The sequence below is a fragment of the Colobus angolensis genome, unplaced genomic scaffold (assembly GCF_000951035.1).
Source record: "Colobus angolensis palliatus isolate OR3802 unplaced genomic scaffold, Cang.pa_1.0 Scaffold160, whole genome shotgun sequence".
Lineage (NCBI taxonomy): Eukaryota > Metazoa > Chordata > Mammalia > Primates > Cercopithecidae > Colobus > Colobus angolensis.
Window position 1 is genome coordinate 1588278 of NW_012114711.1, and position 16075 is coordinate 1604352.

Below are 16075 nucleotides of genomic sequence, written 5' to 3' on the forward strand. Positions count from 1 at the left end.
TTTTTTTTTTTTTTTTTTTTTTTTAATTACTGAAAAGACTGAGCTGATGAGATGCCCTGGCATTTAAAAATGCCATAAAACTATGTGCTTTTCTTTTGAGAAGGAAATATCTGTTGAAGTTACTGTTAATCACAGCATTTTCTGAGGAGCTGATTATATGCCAGGCATCACCATGTGACACATTTCTTCATAGATTTCAGAATGTGTGAGATTTGATATGAAAACTAAACCCAATATTGTGCCTCTTCAAAACCTCCATAGCTGTATTCCCCATCTCCAATACATGCACACATATATACAAATAACAACAAAACAATGGAAGCGATGTGAAAGGGAAGAAATAAAAGGGGGAAAAAAAAAGGTTCACTTAGATTATCCCGTTCATTTTACAGCATGCCTGCCTACACTGGCATTTAGCAGCAATAACAAAAATCACTGCTAACCTTTACTGAGCCCTCACTGGGTGCCAAGCGCCTGGTGTCTCCTGACCAGCGCCTCTCTCTAATGGGGAGAGATGAGTGGAAGTCCCCACCACGAAGGATGGTGCTGAATTCGAGCCTGCTTTATCTCCTGTACTACCAGGGCCCCTTTCATTAAAGCCTCCACAGGTGATAATAACAGCAACCTCTTTCCTAGAAAGGTCATAATCTGGGGATCAGAGGGTTTAAGAAACTCTTTGGGGAAGGGAGGATCACACTGTGAAAAATCCTATTAGCTACTGCTGTCAAGTTTATGAAAACCAAGTTTTAGTAAAATGTTCTACAACTTTAGCTACGTAAGAAAAAAAATGCAAACTGGACAAGAGGCAAATGGTTAAGATTGCTCAGAGATGTCTGAGTGCTTGGGACATAACAGCAATTCTGGGTACATTTACTGAACATTTACTACACACCAGATACAAAGAGGAGGGAAACGTCACGGTCTGCACTATGAGGAATTGCCAATGTCCAACCATTCTGACCTGCAAGAAAAAGGAAGTTTCACAGGGCACACCACAGCAGTTCCAGTTTTGAGATTCTATCAACTAGAAAGTACTCAAAACATGTCAACAAAAGTCCCTGGATCTTTAAACTTCTTGACCACAGCAACTTTCTGATGAAAAAGCTTTTCCCTCAAAGGCTTTTAGTGTGTGGATTTTACTGAAGGCCATGGCAGAGTTTTTCCCATACCACATTAGAAGGGTTGTTCTGAGGGAAGACACTTATCGGTGGGGGGTGGGGGAGGGGGTTGATGGGAGGTGAGGGGGAGGATCGGAGGATCTTTTTTTTTTTTTTTTTTTTTTTTTAAAAAAGCTAAAAGGCCCAGGTTCACTATCTGGCTCTGCCACTCCCTGGAATGCTAAAACACAAATAAGCTCCATCCACAAGAACAGTAGCTGCCTGAGGGCAGGGGCCTCCTGTGTCTTGGACTTGGGCCTCCTGTGTCTTATTCTGTATACTGTGTCCTCAGTATACAGAATAAGGCCCAGCACAGGGTAGGCACTCAATATATGTTGAATAAATGAGCAAGTCGATAAATGAATAACTCTGGGTAAAATTCACTGGAGGAAGTTTAGCTTCTGTTTCTCCACCTGGCATGATACCACGGGCGACCCAGTGAGGGTATTAAATGGAAGATGTGTGTAGTGCTTCATTATCTGTAAACCAGTATTACTGGAGAGTACGCACTTGTTGGAGGCAACACAAAATGAAGATAATCTCACCACCACACTGCATCAAATGATCATCACTGTCTATAAGGCAAATTTCAAAGCCACTCGCAAGTACTTTTTGGATGGACTCACAGCTGTCTATCCTTAGATCATAAACATGCTGGCTTGTTCATTTTGAGAAATAAATGTAACCAAATAAGCCAAGCACACTTGTGCCATGCCCATTCATCAGTGAGGAAACAGCTTCAACACAAGTTTTTTGTAATGGCTTCCCCTGCCATGGGATTTCAGGTGAAGTTCAGATTTCAAGGTTTTGCAATATGTAATTTTCAGACTCCTTTCCAACTTGTCTAAAACGTTTTATAGTTGCCCTGAAGTATTTCAAAAATTCTGCTGAGAATGATTCTCCCATTTACACATAACACAAAATGTGTATGGTAAAATTTAAATGCAATGTCTTCACGCTGAAGCTGAGCAATGACTATCAAATTCTGTATCCTGGAAGATGAAGCATGTTTCTGAAGATGCACGCTTGGAGTTGATGTAATTTATAAGTGAGTGGATGATTTTATTACACCGTAAGCATCCACATGAAGAAATAAAACTGGAAAACGCCCGAGTTCAGCAGCTGGAAGGTAAGGTGAGAACTCCTTGGCCCAGCTCTTCTCCCCACTACATGCCTATGCATTTTCACGCACCCAGGTTCTGCCTCTAAAAGGCACAGCACCACTCTGAATCAAGGAAACAAGCCAGGACGTGCAAAGATGAGGGCAGAATTCCTTTTACCCCACTCATGACAACAGCCCAAGTAAGGAATACTAAGCTCTTGAATGGCTTTCCATAATTCATCATCCTAGAATAGAGGAGAAAAAATACCCCACAATCTCTCCCTAGCCGAACTCTGGAAATAGGTTGACTCATTTCATTTCTGTGGTTTTTTCAGAGTAAAAGCTCTGGAGTCTTCATCGCAGTAGTTTTTTTTTTTTTTCCTTAAAGCTTATAAGCCTTTCCTGATGAAGAAAAACTAAATACTCGAAAGAATCATTAAGTGCCAGCAGCATCAACGACACCACCATGAAGCCTGGTATAGCTGTGGGTGCCTCTGTCAAGGTCCCAGTGAGAAGATACAAGTCCCTGATGTATAGGCAGTCCCTTGGTAAGAATCTGGCCTGGAAAGTCTTGGAGATACAGTGCAGTGGCCTGTAAGCAGGTAGATGAGGGGGACCACTTCAAGGAGCTCCTTCTCGAGCTTCTGGTCCAGGTGCGGCCATCTGGTTCTATCAGCTCCCTGCTCACAGGACAGAGGGAAGAGGCTGAGCTGGAAACAACTGCATAAAGTCAAGTGTCTGCCTCCAAGAGATGCTGTGAGCCCAAACTTACTGTCACGTGGGCTGTAAGTGGGATTAGTACCTACTTCCATGGCTCCAGAAAAAGAGTAAAGACAGTCTTTTCTGTTGTTGCTGAAGCTGAGTCCACTGCAGACTCAGACCAGAGAAGGGTCAGGCCAGAGCCAGAGTCAACTCTGAAGCTTGCTTTTATTTACTCTTGGCAAGTCCCAACTTCCTGGTTCTAAGGGGAATGAAGTGGGGGAGGGTTAAAAGTCTTATAAAAAGGCTCCAAAGGCTTCTTGGACACCAAAGAGCTCTTACAAAACTACATTTTGATGAGCTACATGTAAATGAATCAGAAACATATGGATTTCATTTCCTTCATAATACACAGGGGTTTCAGAACGAAGAGGTTGGGGAGTGCTTGCCGAGATAAGTCTGGGCTCTGGTGAAAATGTTAAAGCGGGGGAAGCTTCAGACATATGCTAAACCTAAATTAAGAGTAGGCCAACACTCCCACACCTGCACCCCTTCCTCTATGGGGCTTTGATATCCACCAGCTAACCTTAGGTGCTACATAGAGAGACAGCAAGCACTACATACCCAAATCTGACAGGCGCTTGGGGTCTGTGACTTTCTCTGATGATGTTTGAGGATTTGGAAGTTTCTTGTAACCAGCTCCAAAACACTGAATATTTTGCTGGCTGCTGGGAGTCATGAAGCAGAAGATATAGACATTTTATTTCCCCAGATTCCACTAAAGAGGATGCAGGCAGCATTTTCCTGAGGCGAACACTCCCTATGCTGAGGCAAAGGAGGGATCCTACTTTAGAGCACTCACTAATTTGAGGCTCTTTGTAGCACACACCCTGGAGCTTTGACTGTCTTGCGGAGAGCTCAACCTAATTGACTTCCCTGGGATGCAGGCTGGAGAGGGAGTGGGCAGACATCCATATTGTAAGACTGGTAATCTTGGCCTCTGCCTTTTCACACAAGCATTTATTAAGCTAATGAATTATGAGGGGGCAATAAAGAAGCTAGGAGTAAATGAGGTTTCTGAAGGGAGCCACTTGATAGGGTCAATCACTCAACACCTGTTTTAGTTAAAAATTAAATGGATTGTTTTAATTTTATATATCAGAAAGCCAGTGTGTCTGAGTCAAGAAAATAGATGGTTGCCAAAGAAAGAAAAAGATAAAACAAAAAGCAGGACAACAGATGCTGGTGAAGACATAAGGAAAAATGGAAAACAGAGAAGTGTTACAAAGGCAGTCATGAGAACTGATGAGAAAGAACTTTAAAACAGCTGGAAAAGACAGAAAATGGTGCAGAAAATGGCATCTGCTCCATGCAAGGCACAAGGCTGGCTGTTAGGAAGAACATAAAACATCACAAAAGCCATTTTCTTTTGATAGGTCAAATGGTTGGTGGCATATCTCTTCTCACCTCTGAACACAACTACAATCACTTTCTGTTGATAATAATGTTAGGCTTAATTATACAGAGGCTGCACTTGAACATTTCCTTCCTTACAGCTAAGTGATGCCATTATTTTTCATTTAATTGCAGAATAAGGGGTGCTCTGTTCGTGAAGTCCAGGAATTGCTAATATAACAATGGTGAATGCAGTGGCAGTGCACGACTTCAATTTTCATGATTACTATTCATTAGAGGTCTGTCAAATGGATAGAATAGGCTCTTTTCTTCCCTATCAGCAAGCAAAGGGCAATTTACCCGAGAAAAGTTGCATGGCAGGAAGAAAGAGTGAATCAAGCTGCACTGTCTGCTGATAGCTTAGGTTCAAAGTCCAACCCTGCAAGCCCAAATCCCAAGTCTTTGGACACAGAACAGCTGCTTATACAAGTTCACACTTCCATAAAATCAGGTGAGGACAAATGGATGATGATGCAGCAAGTACACTCCTGGTAACTGGCAAAGGTGGCATCCTTTGATGCCAAACATTTCATAATGGCTTTTTCACTCAAAGACGGAGAGAAGTGTTTGGAAAAGGAAATGAACTGGAAGTCCCAAGAATTGGAGAAAGAGAAATTTAGGGTGTGCATTTAAATGAGAAATTGATATGTCTCATCACAGACTGTACAATCCACAGGAAAACTGCCCTCTTTAGAGGGTCAGTTATCACGTTTGTTTGAGTCACCTTCGCACTTCTGTGCCATATTTCATGCTGCCCAGGGAATTATTCATCGCATCTTAAGCTACGTATCTCAGTAAAGCTGCAGAATCCATAGGTAATTTGTGAATCTTAGTAACAATTCTACAGATCCTTGTAGCATTTTTTATTTAAAAAACCAACTTCTCACTTGCCTCTTATCCATGTCCTTTCAGATCCTGGGTCCTGGCTGCCTGTTAGTGCAGATGTTGGCTTAGGAAACAAAGGGTATGGTCCAACTTGCCTATGAACCGGAAGCATAATATTTTAATATTTGTGCCTTACACAGTTGTTTTACTTAAACGCACAGGAAATCCTGTCTTTTTTCTTGTTATGAAATCTTATAAAGCTACTGGAAAGATCCCTGTAGGCCAGTGGTTTTCAAAGTGGGTTCCCAGAACTAGCAATAGCAGAATCGCCCGGGAACTGGTTAGAAATGCAGAGTCTCGCCGCCACGCGCCAACCCCCAGACCTAATGAGCCAGAAATTCTGGGGTGTGGCCCAGTGGCCTGTGTTTTAACAGGACCTTTAGGTGATTCTGCTGCACGTTCAAGTTTGAGAATGGCTGCTCTAAGGCCCTGGTTCTCAATCCTGGCTGCACATTATAATCACCTGGAGGGTTGTTCTTAAAAACAATCAATACCTGGTCTTACCCTAGACCAATTAAACCAGAAATCTCTAAGGCAGGGCCCAGGCCTCAGTCTTTATTTTAAAAGCCCCCCAGCTGATTTGACTGCAAAGGCAAAATTGAAAACCACTGTTGTAAGCAGACCTGCCCTGTGCAGCTTCAAGCGAAATCTCATAGCAGCAGACACTGCCAATAACTACAAGTAGTTGCCCCAAAGCAACTTACTATTATTGATTAAATGCTGCTTTCTAAAAAATGAAGGCATACCTGTATATGGGGCTTCTACCCAAAGATGTCCTGGTCTAACATCAGGTTTGTGAATTATAAAGAAATAGAAGTGCCAATGATCTGGGTAAGGAAAGGATGAATAAACTGAAACAGAGGCAAAACCAAACTAAAACAAAAACAGGCTGTTTCAGGAAACAGCAGATTTGTTGGAATAGGGTCATATAGACAGCAATACTCTGAAGTGTCTCTGCCCTGGAGAAGCAGAATGGTGCAGAATGTTATTTTTCTTTTATGATGAGAGTATTAGAAAGAAAACTAGTTAAAATGGAACAGTACAGAACATCGCTGGATGCTTTCAGGGAACACCTTATGTTTGAAGTTGTAAAAACTGTGATGTCATTCATTTAAATTTGAGTGAAACAAGATCACTTGGAACAAGTAAACCAGCTAAACATCCCCGTATATGCAGGGCTAAAGGTGTAATATTGCCAATTTTTAATTTAGGTTTAATTTTTGTCACTCCTGTTGTGGCTTATTAAGAAAATGTATTTTTTTGAGAGGTGGATGCTGCAGTCTGTAGGGGAAAATGATACAGTCTTGGATGAGCTTTGAAATACTTCCGTATAGAAAGAAAAAAGGGAGGGAACCAAGAAAAGTCAATGTAGCAAAAAATCATCAGCTTTGTCAAATGAAAGTAATAGCTACCGTTGTTGAATGTTCCTTTGGCATCATTTGAAACTTACAGAGGCCAGGTGTGGTAAGTCACACCTGTAATCCCAGCACTTTGGGAGGCTGAGGTGGGGGCATCTCTTGAGCCCAGGAGTATTGAGACTGGCCTAGGCCACATAGTGAGACTTCGTCTCAATAAAAAAATTAGCTGGGCATGGTGGCATTGGCACATGCCTGTGGTCCCAGCTGCTTGGGAGGCTAAGGGGGAGAATCATCTGAGCCTGGGAGGTCAAGGCTGCAGTGAGCTGTGATTGCACCACTGCATTCCAGCCTGGACAACAGAGACCCTGTCTCAAAAAAAAAAAAAGAAAAAAACAAACTTATATAATTATTTCCCCACTTCTAATATTAGAAGCCTACACAGAAAATCCTGAAAGTGCTAAAGGTTCATATTTTTGAGATGCTATCTCCTTGAAGCAGTAGACTAAGCCTATGGTTATACCTGCCTGTGACTTTATTTGTTTTTCATAGCAACACAAAGGCCATTGTCTTTCCACTGTTGTACCTGTGAAAAGCCTGAGGCCTGGAGTAGGTCAGTAATTCTCAATGCCACACTGCTAGGCAGTGGCTGAGCTGAAATACCCATGCCTGTCCAAGTGACTGATGCCTATGACCTTCCATCCCCCTTCGCTGCCTCTTCTTCCTTGTGGACAGTCCTGAGTTTAGGGTCAGCACTACAAAGGGAAACACTCCAATCACCTGGGGCACATTCCTTTTCTCCTTCTCAGGTCCTCCTCTTCTATCCTCCCACTCATCTCAGGACCTCAGTTTCCCCACCTAAATGTTGACTTTTAGGTTTCATGTGGGAATTAAAGGGGTGGGTGTGTGTGTGTGTGTGTGTGTGTGTGTGTGTGTGTGTACCTATATACCTTAGAACAGTCCCTGGGAAATAGCATTATATACATAATCACTATTATACTTCTTCTACCCTAGGAACTTTCTCACCACTCAAAACTTTCTCCCTTCATGAAGTGCCTTCATGATTAACTTTAATTGGATAATAAGTGGACTAAGTAGCAGATTCACTGAGTTGTTTACATAATTATCTCATGCATTCCTCATGACCCTGTAAAATTAGGGTGTTTTCTTCTCTGGAAGAAATACAAAATACAAAGAACATATATTTATGGTGTGTATGAGGTTTTTGTGCATGTGAGTGTGTGTGTCCACAGTAGCTTTCAAAAGAACAGTCACTCTTAATGCGATTCTGGAGCACGTAAGAGAAACATGATGAAAACATTACTGACAAGGCATCACCACGTTAGTGAATTCTAATTGGACCTATCTAGATGTCTGTTTATGGATTATTTGCCCAAGGAGAATAGGTGCTAGTCCTTGGAAGAAGTATGATTAATAAATACTGTTTAGGATTTGAAGATACTCAGATAGGTGTTTGGAAAACAGATCTTCAGAAGGAAGGTAAATGTTTCTATTAGAGTATAAACAACATAGTCCTACCAAGCACCGTTGCTCAGTGTGATGAGTCATGCAGCTTCAGCCTACTTGAGACTCACTAAGGATCATCACACAACAATAACACAACCTACTACGTGCTCACCATGGTGGCTTGATTCCCTGGTGAGGAGAGGAGTATCAGGTGACCCGAGTCCGAATAATTTAAAGAGGGAAAGCCAATATACAAAATAGAATGATTAAAGGTTAAGGTAGAGACTACAAGGAAGGAAAAGTGTTTTGAAAATGTAAAACATTTCATGTTTGACTCAAAATAAGCAGACATGTCTTAACTCCAGAAATAGCCTATAAAAATGCACCAACATGGGAAGGTCATGCACCAAGTTAAGAATAGTGCTTATGCTTCTGATAATTAACATGGTTGACACAATGATCTCATTTATTCCTCCTGAGTCTGAGGTAAGAACTATTATCGGCCAGGTGTGGTGGCTCACGCCTGTAATCCCAGCACTTTGGGAGGTCAAGGCAGGCGGATCACCCGAGGTAAGGAGTTCGAGACCAGCCTGACCAACATGGTAAAACCCTGTCTCGGCCGGGCGCGGTGGCTCAAGCCTGTAATCCCAGCACTTTGGGAGGCCGAGACGGGTGGATCACGAGGTCAGGAGTTCGAGACCATCCTGGCTAACACGGTGAAACCCCCGTCTCTACTAAAAATACAAAAACCTAGCCGGGCGAGGTGGCGGGCGCCTGTAGTCCCAGCTACTCAGGAGGCTGAGGCAGGAGAATGGCGTAAACCCAGGAGGCGGAGCTTGCAGTGAGCTGAGATCCGGCCACTGCACTCCAGCCTGGGCAACAGAGCGAGACTCCGTCTCAAAAAAAAAAAAAAAAAAAAAAAAACCCTGTCTCTACTAAAAAATACAAAAAATTTGCTGGGCATGGTGGTGCATGCCTGTAATTCCAGCTACTCAGGAGGCTGAGGCAGGAGAATCACTTGAACCTGGGAGGCAGAGGTTGTAGTGAGTTGAGATTGTGCCGCTGGTCTCCAGCCTGGGCGTGACAGAGCAAGACACCATCTCAAAAAAAAAAAAAAGAACTATCATCCTCATTTCAGAGACAAGGAAACTAAAGGTCAGCAAAGCAAAGTAGCCCAGACCCAGTATTTGAACTCAAGCCCTCTAATGTCACAGTTTATATCCTTAAGAATTCTATGGTGTGATTTCAGAACACGCAGGCAGAAACATCAATACAGGTTGGAGGAGTGGGCCAAGGTGGCAGGGAGTAGCTTATCTTGAGCTCTGGCAAAGTAGTGGCAGCATTTGGATAGATGAGGAAGGCATGGACAGGGTGACAGGAGATTCTGGAATATGCACGGCAAACATATGACCAGGAAGTTCATGCTGGCCAGAGCCACAGAAGGCATAAGGACTCATGGAAACAAGAATGAGAAAGAATGGGGCTGGAAGGAAGAAATTGACAACTGTATACAACTATCTCACTGGCAGCTGGAGGTGCAAAGTAGAGGCCCATGAGATCTGGATATCTGATCATGACCAGCACAGAGCTGCTGAGTGAAGGTTATATACAGCCTTACATGGAGAACAGAGGGCCAAGGACTGATGTGGAGAATGGCCACCACTTAGGTCAGAAGAAAGGCCTGGTGAAGGGGAACGTGTATTTTTACAGTCTTATATATACCCATGAGGTTCCACCCGGATTCAAATCCAGCTATGCAGCTTACTAGCTGTGACACTGGCCAAGTCACAAAACTTCTCTGCGCCTCATTTTACTCAAATATAAAATGAGAATAAGAAGGTATATAAGAATATCTATCTCACAGGACTGTTGAGAGAGGACACACACACACACCACCCCCCAAGATGAGAACAAGGCCAGGCACAGATAAGTGCCCTGTAAGTGTTCGCTTGCTGCTGTTGTCATCGTCATCATCATCGTCATTGTCACTCTTGACAGAAGTGTGGTCCACAGCATTGTTTGCAACAGTGAAAAATGAGAAACAAACCATAATGTATGTTCAAAGGGAATGGCTAAGGAAATAAATATCTATACTATGGATTGTCACACTGCAGTTTTCAAAACTGAGGTAGAGACTTCTATATCCCAACTTAGAAAGGCCCCGAAGACATAAAGATAAGAGAAAAAAAATAAGCCAAATTCCAGAATTTTTCTCCACACTCACGGGCAGTGACTATGCTCTTTCACACATTCTCCGTGTCTTGGTAATTTATCGGTAGAATGAGTTACAAGAAGTTCCAGGAAGATAGGTGTCCATGATGATCAAACTACCAGATTCTTAAAACATGTTGCTTTTACATCATGCCAAATGGGTGAACCAGAACAATTCTGTTCTAGGCGACTTTTGGAGAGCATGTCTAATAACAATGAGATTTTTCTCTTACATTTTTCCACATGATGAAGTCTGAGCCCAAGGCCTCAGTGGCAGGGAAGGGACTAGATTCCAACAGGCCTGACTGGCTGTCGCCTATTTTAATCACCAGACAAAGCAGATAAGTTGCAGGGGGGAGAGAAAAATTAAACATGTCTGTTTTTGCTTTTCAGAGGCAATTAGGGGATTTATAGCCAAAGTGTTGTTATTTTTTGAATCAGAGCCAGTAATTGTTTTTTTTTCTTTCAGAGAGGATGATTATACTATAATCACTGACATGTTTAAGGAACATTTTGGAGCCATAACTTTGTTTCCCTAGAACAAGCACTAGTTACTAAAACTTGCCATGTCACTTGGGACGAGGAAGAAAATTTGAGTGCGAGGCCCTGGGGAAGCTCGCAGAAGAAACACCTTTGTTCTCAAAGTAAAACAACAGAATAAAACAGCTGCAATGATTATTGAAATGCAGAGCCAAACTCTGAATCCACAAACCTGTAGGGAGAATCCTAATTTGCAGAGATTCCTACAGTCCAGGATGTTTAGAAAAAATCCAACTCTCTAAAGTAATTAAAACTTTCCCACTGACATTTTGTTAAAAGCATTATTCTCTTTGGTATACCCTTTCCTTATGGAAAACAAGGGTTGTCTTCAGGTTTGCTCCAGTATGATGACCTCCAATTCCACATTGCTTGAGTCTCAACCAACAGCATGTGTACCAAGTCCTATGCTTTGGGGAGGTAACACTGACGGAAAATATACCCAGTGAATTTAACAGCAGCAGAAGAGAAAGCTCTAGGAAAAGATCGAAGTTCAGGATTGGAACTTTGGAGAGGTGAAAGGAAAGTCAATGGTAACCTTGGTTTTCTATTTCTGAATTGAAAACAGCTATCTAAACTGTAGAAAAATAAAAAGAATAGGCTTAAATACAAGACTATCTATACTATAGCTGGATATACATCTTCCTTCCACATCCTTATTGTCCTTACATACATAAATTCAGTTGTAACTCCAGTACTTAAAACATGCAGAGTACTGTGTTAATAGCTGAAGAGGGTGATTCAGAAAAGGCAGTAATTACAAAATATGCTTAAGGATTCATAAGAGAAAATTCCTAGAAATGCTCCCTACGTCCCAATTTTCTTTCCTTAATTCACCACTGGCTGAGAAATCCTCTTAACTTTCAATATCCTCATCTTTAAAATGAACATAATAATTGCCAAGACACTCTTTCCTCTTTGAAATTCGTCTAGTGGCTTAAACATGAAGAAAATCTCATATTTAATAAGTAATAATCATAATCTATGAAAGTTTTTCATTTGAGAAAAATATTTAAATAGAAAGTTAAGATTTTTTTTCCAAAAATGGTTTCAGAAACTAAGGATATAAAAGTTATATAAAACAGCAAATTATTTTATAATACTTATATTGAAATATAATAAATATATAATACAAATAGTAATTTGTCCTTTTCCTGTTGGAAAATATAATGCTACCTCATCCAAAAAAGAGCTCCCAAAATTTTCATATGTATTTTTATCAAAAGATTTCAGAAAGCTAAATAAAGCAAAGAGAGGTAAAATGACCTTCAAAAGGTCATCTTTTCCTTTGATGAATTTTTACAGTGGACTTCAGGATGCCAGGTATGGGGCCTGGTGCTGGGGATAGAATGTTGGATAAAATACGGGGAGGAAAATATTACTCAAATAATCATGCTAATACATAACTAGAAACTGTGGTAGGGACAACCACCCAGTGCATGGAGATGATTTCATGCCAGGAATCAAAGGTAGCCCCGAAGAATGACATCTGAGCAACTCTTTGAAGAACACCAGAGGTCAGGCAGCAAGTCAACCGCAGCGAGTCAGGAACTCCAGTACATTCCAGCCCAAGGGTCTTCCCCACTTGTCTCTTTCAAGAATGCTGGAGGCTGCGATTCGAGTACTCCTCCTGGAATTCCACAGTGGAACCCTGAACCTGACTGAGGAGCAGCCTTCCCTCCTGGCAGCTGCCCCTTGGAATCTGCCTGTCTTCCTCTTTCCAGCACCTCCCACGTGCCCCTGGGACTGTCTCCCGTCCTGTCCCTCCTATTACTGAGACTTTACGACAATGAGATGCCCAGCAGCAAGGCTGGTGCTCATAGATGCAGGGAGGGTGTATCCATCCTTCTTTCCCAAATCCCCTCACCACTGTGCCCAGACGCTGCACAGAACTTGGTCAAAGGCTCTTTCCTCTTTCACCCTGTCCTTCCAGCAGCTGCACCAGGAAAAGTCTCTAGGGCCTCAGCCTTCCCTCTCACAAGGAAAAGGCCAAGAGCTGGAGTTCCTGAACTCAAAAACAGCTCAATGATGGGAAGCCAGCTGCTTTAAAAAAGAAAAAAACACAAGTATTCTTCATAAGACCTATTCCATTTCTGAGGGGTGTGTCATATTAGAGACAACAGCTGCTTCAAGTTAATAAAATCTGAAATATCTTTGCTTGGAACCTGATCACTAGTTTTTAAGTTGGATTTCTGTGACTATTTCTCATCTTATGATATGAATTCTTCATTCTTATGTGGCAATAGAATTGAGCATGTGGTTATTCTTTATTCCCATTTTAGGTTAACAATAATACACTTTAAATCCAAGGCCTCATATTACAAACTATGTAATCAAACTAATGGCTGTAAATAACAGAAAAGTAATTACAAAGCTGGAATTTATCTCAGCACTTTTAACCAATTAATCTCATGGACAATTTTCTGCCATTCTGCCATTCACTATTTAAAGGCTGTATCTTATGTCTTATGACTAACATTAAATTCTGAAAAATATTTAAAGATATGGGAGACTATGTTGTTATGATTCAAAGGGTATGCAATTTAATAAAATTTTAAAACATCATTTAAAATCACTTAACTCTGTAATCAGTGATTTTAGAACATTAAATACCATTTACTTCAACTTACGTCTTGCAGACAAGAGCAAGAAGCAAAAATACAAAAACTCAAGCGTTAAATGGTATGACCCCAATTTTTTTCTATGCATAAAAAGAAAAAACACACCAAAATATTAAGTGATTAGCTTTGGGGTGTAGAATTTCACTTTGTCACATTTTTCTGTATTTTCCATAAAATGAAAATGCATAATTTTTACATTAAAAATGTTTGTATCTTTAATACATGTTTTTTTCTTTAGGACTGAAAAAATCAAATACAGAAATCCTGTTGCCAAAAATAGCCCTCTGTAGTATAACCAGTTATGTTTATGTAATGCAAATAAAATCTTTGGCTAGCTCGATATCATGGAGGGAAAGTTGCTGGGTATGTGGAAAAAAAAAAAAAAAACTCCAGGAGCATATCTGGAAAGTCAGCAGGGAGATAATTTAAAAAACAAAGTACTAAATATCAATCTTAACTGTCCTAATTTTTGTACAGTGTGATAAGTTTCTTCTAAGGTATAAGTATCACTGCAAGGTTCAAAAATATTGTTTGGAAAACTAAATTTTCTTTATCATTAACAACTCTTCCCAGAACAAATTATGGTATACTCTCATGTTATGGTATCTACTCCAACAAAACATATATATATGCAAAAGTGGATAAACTAGATGATTCATCCTTCACTGGCCTTTTTGCAGCAAGAGGCACAGCCACCCAGACACAGAAATGTGAATGAGCAAACTCTCCTTTCTCCTCTTTTTCCTGTTCAGTCCCGCTCCCTGGGTCAGGGGCTGGGACCCAGAGGACCTGATAAGGAAAGGGAAAAGTAGGTCTCTAAGCCTTTGGAGAATCCATTCCAAGACAAACACAGTAGGCTCTCTCAATTCCTTGCAAATGCAAATGGCAGGAGAGGGTAAACTGAGAACTGTAATTAACTAAATATGCTGTGTAAGCTTTACAATAGCCTCTTAATCATGGACTCTCTTAAGCCTATGAGTTTCGACATTAACCCTACAAGCCAGGAACAGCCCAGAGCTGCACTGTTTGACAGCCTAAGCAAAGGGGATCACAAGTGCTTCCAAGGACATGCATCTGCTCTGCTTGGCAAGCTGCGGGAGGCTTCAAGTTTACCCAAGAACTATTGATGGAATTGACCATATGCATTTTACTAGGCTAAGAATTCAAGAGAAATGCTATAAGTAGTGTTGAGACACAGTTCCTATCCTCAATAAGACCCCAGGCACACAAAGCAACTGGAACACCCAGGCAGACACAATTAACCGCAATTAGTGGGATGGCGGGGGTTGTCACAACCTTTCTCTGGCTGATGCCTTTCAGTGGGTTTGGAATTAATATTATGCCCAGTTCGCAATGTTGTTCTCAACCTGAAGGCTTAACTGAGAAAGAGTTACTCAAAACTATGGGTTTTGTTTTGTTTTAAACACAGCTTCACAGTTTGGCCCAGTAATGTGTAGAATTTTATTTTCTTTTGTGTCCAGTGCCATTTTATGGAAAGGGGTGACAAAACCCATCAATGATAATGATATTAATAAAAGATGAGATTATGACATTCAATGAGGTCTAATCTACAAAATATGTTGACACAAGAATCCAAACAAGAAAACCTTCCGAACTAGTCTCAGGAGTCTATACTAAGGAGAACCTCTCTGTTCGGTGTGAAAGGGTCTTAAACGCCTCTCACACACTTGCTAGTCTCCCTCTTGCACATGAGTTTCAGGCCTTGGAGCCTTCAGTTGATCTGAAGATGTTGTTTTTCACTGCACATCAAGGCCACCTTCTAGTTACTGCATGTGATACTTATTTCCTATTTATGTAAGAAAGAGATGGTTTGCTTTTAAAATAAGTTTACATTTTAAAAGAGGGGATTTAAATAAAAATATTAAATAACATGGATAACAGAAGGATGGATGGTGGTATCTGAATGACTGAAGTTTGGCCAAGGCTGGAATATAGTTTCAATGTGTGTGCAATTAAAACAAAGCAAAATGAAAGCCTAAACAACTAGAAACTATCTCACCACAAAATTATCTTAGTTCTTCCTTAGAGTCAATATTTACATTCCCAGAGAACATGTGAGCACACAGTTCATTTACAAATCACATACACTATTTTCTGTCAAGGGCGGGAGCAGCTCTGCCATGCCCACTGTCACTGACATGACGTAATTAGCATGGGTTATGTTAAAACTTAGGTTTCTGCAGGGGACATCTCCCAGAGTCTGCACCAGACAGTGCTTGCTCTCGAGAGAACCAACAATCTGCAGGTATGAACATGACTTTAATCCAATAAGGCCTGAAACCTTTTTCCTCAAAATCTTTTTCCTGAAAACCCTCAACAGAAGAAAAACATTTTGGAAGAGCTCCTTTTACGTGCCAAAGCTATGCTGGACAATTTTCACAAATCTGCCAAGTTACAAGCATCTTATGACTTACCATTACTACTGTCCCCATTTTACCGATGAAGAAATAGGCCAGGAAAGAGAGGGTGAGTGGAATAAGGGACAGAATTCAACCCCGAGGCTGAGTGCTCCCATCCCCCAACAATACAAGGGTGTGTTTGGGAGCAAAAGCTCTGGAGCACAAT

The 16075-nt window shown here is 41.2% G+C and overlaps 1 protein-coding gene and 1 long non-coding RNA gene across 4 annotated transcripts in view; one reads left to right on the forward strand and one right to left on the reverse strand.

Moving 5' to 3' along the window:
- PDZRN3 (PDZ domain containing ring finger 3) overlaps nucleotides 1–16075 on the reverse strand; it is a 223113-nt gene that overhangs the window by 158290 nt on the left and 48748 nt on the right. The window lies entirely within an intron of this gene.
- The window catches only part of LOC105508359, a 47015-nt gene that overhangs the window by 21775 nt on the left and 9165 nt on the right, over nucleotides 1–16075 (forward strand). The gene's annotated exons all lie outside the window — the stretch shown is intronic.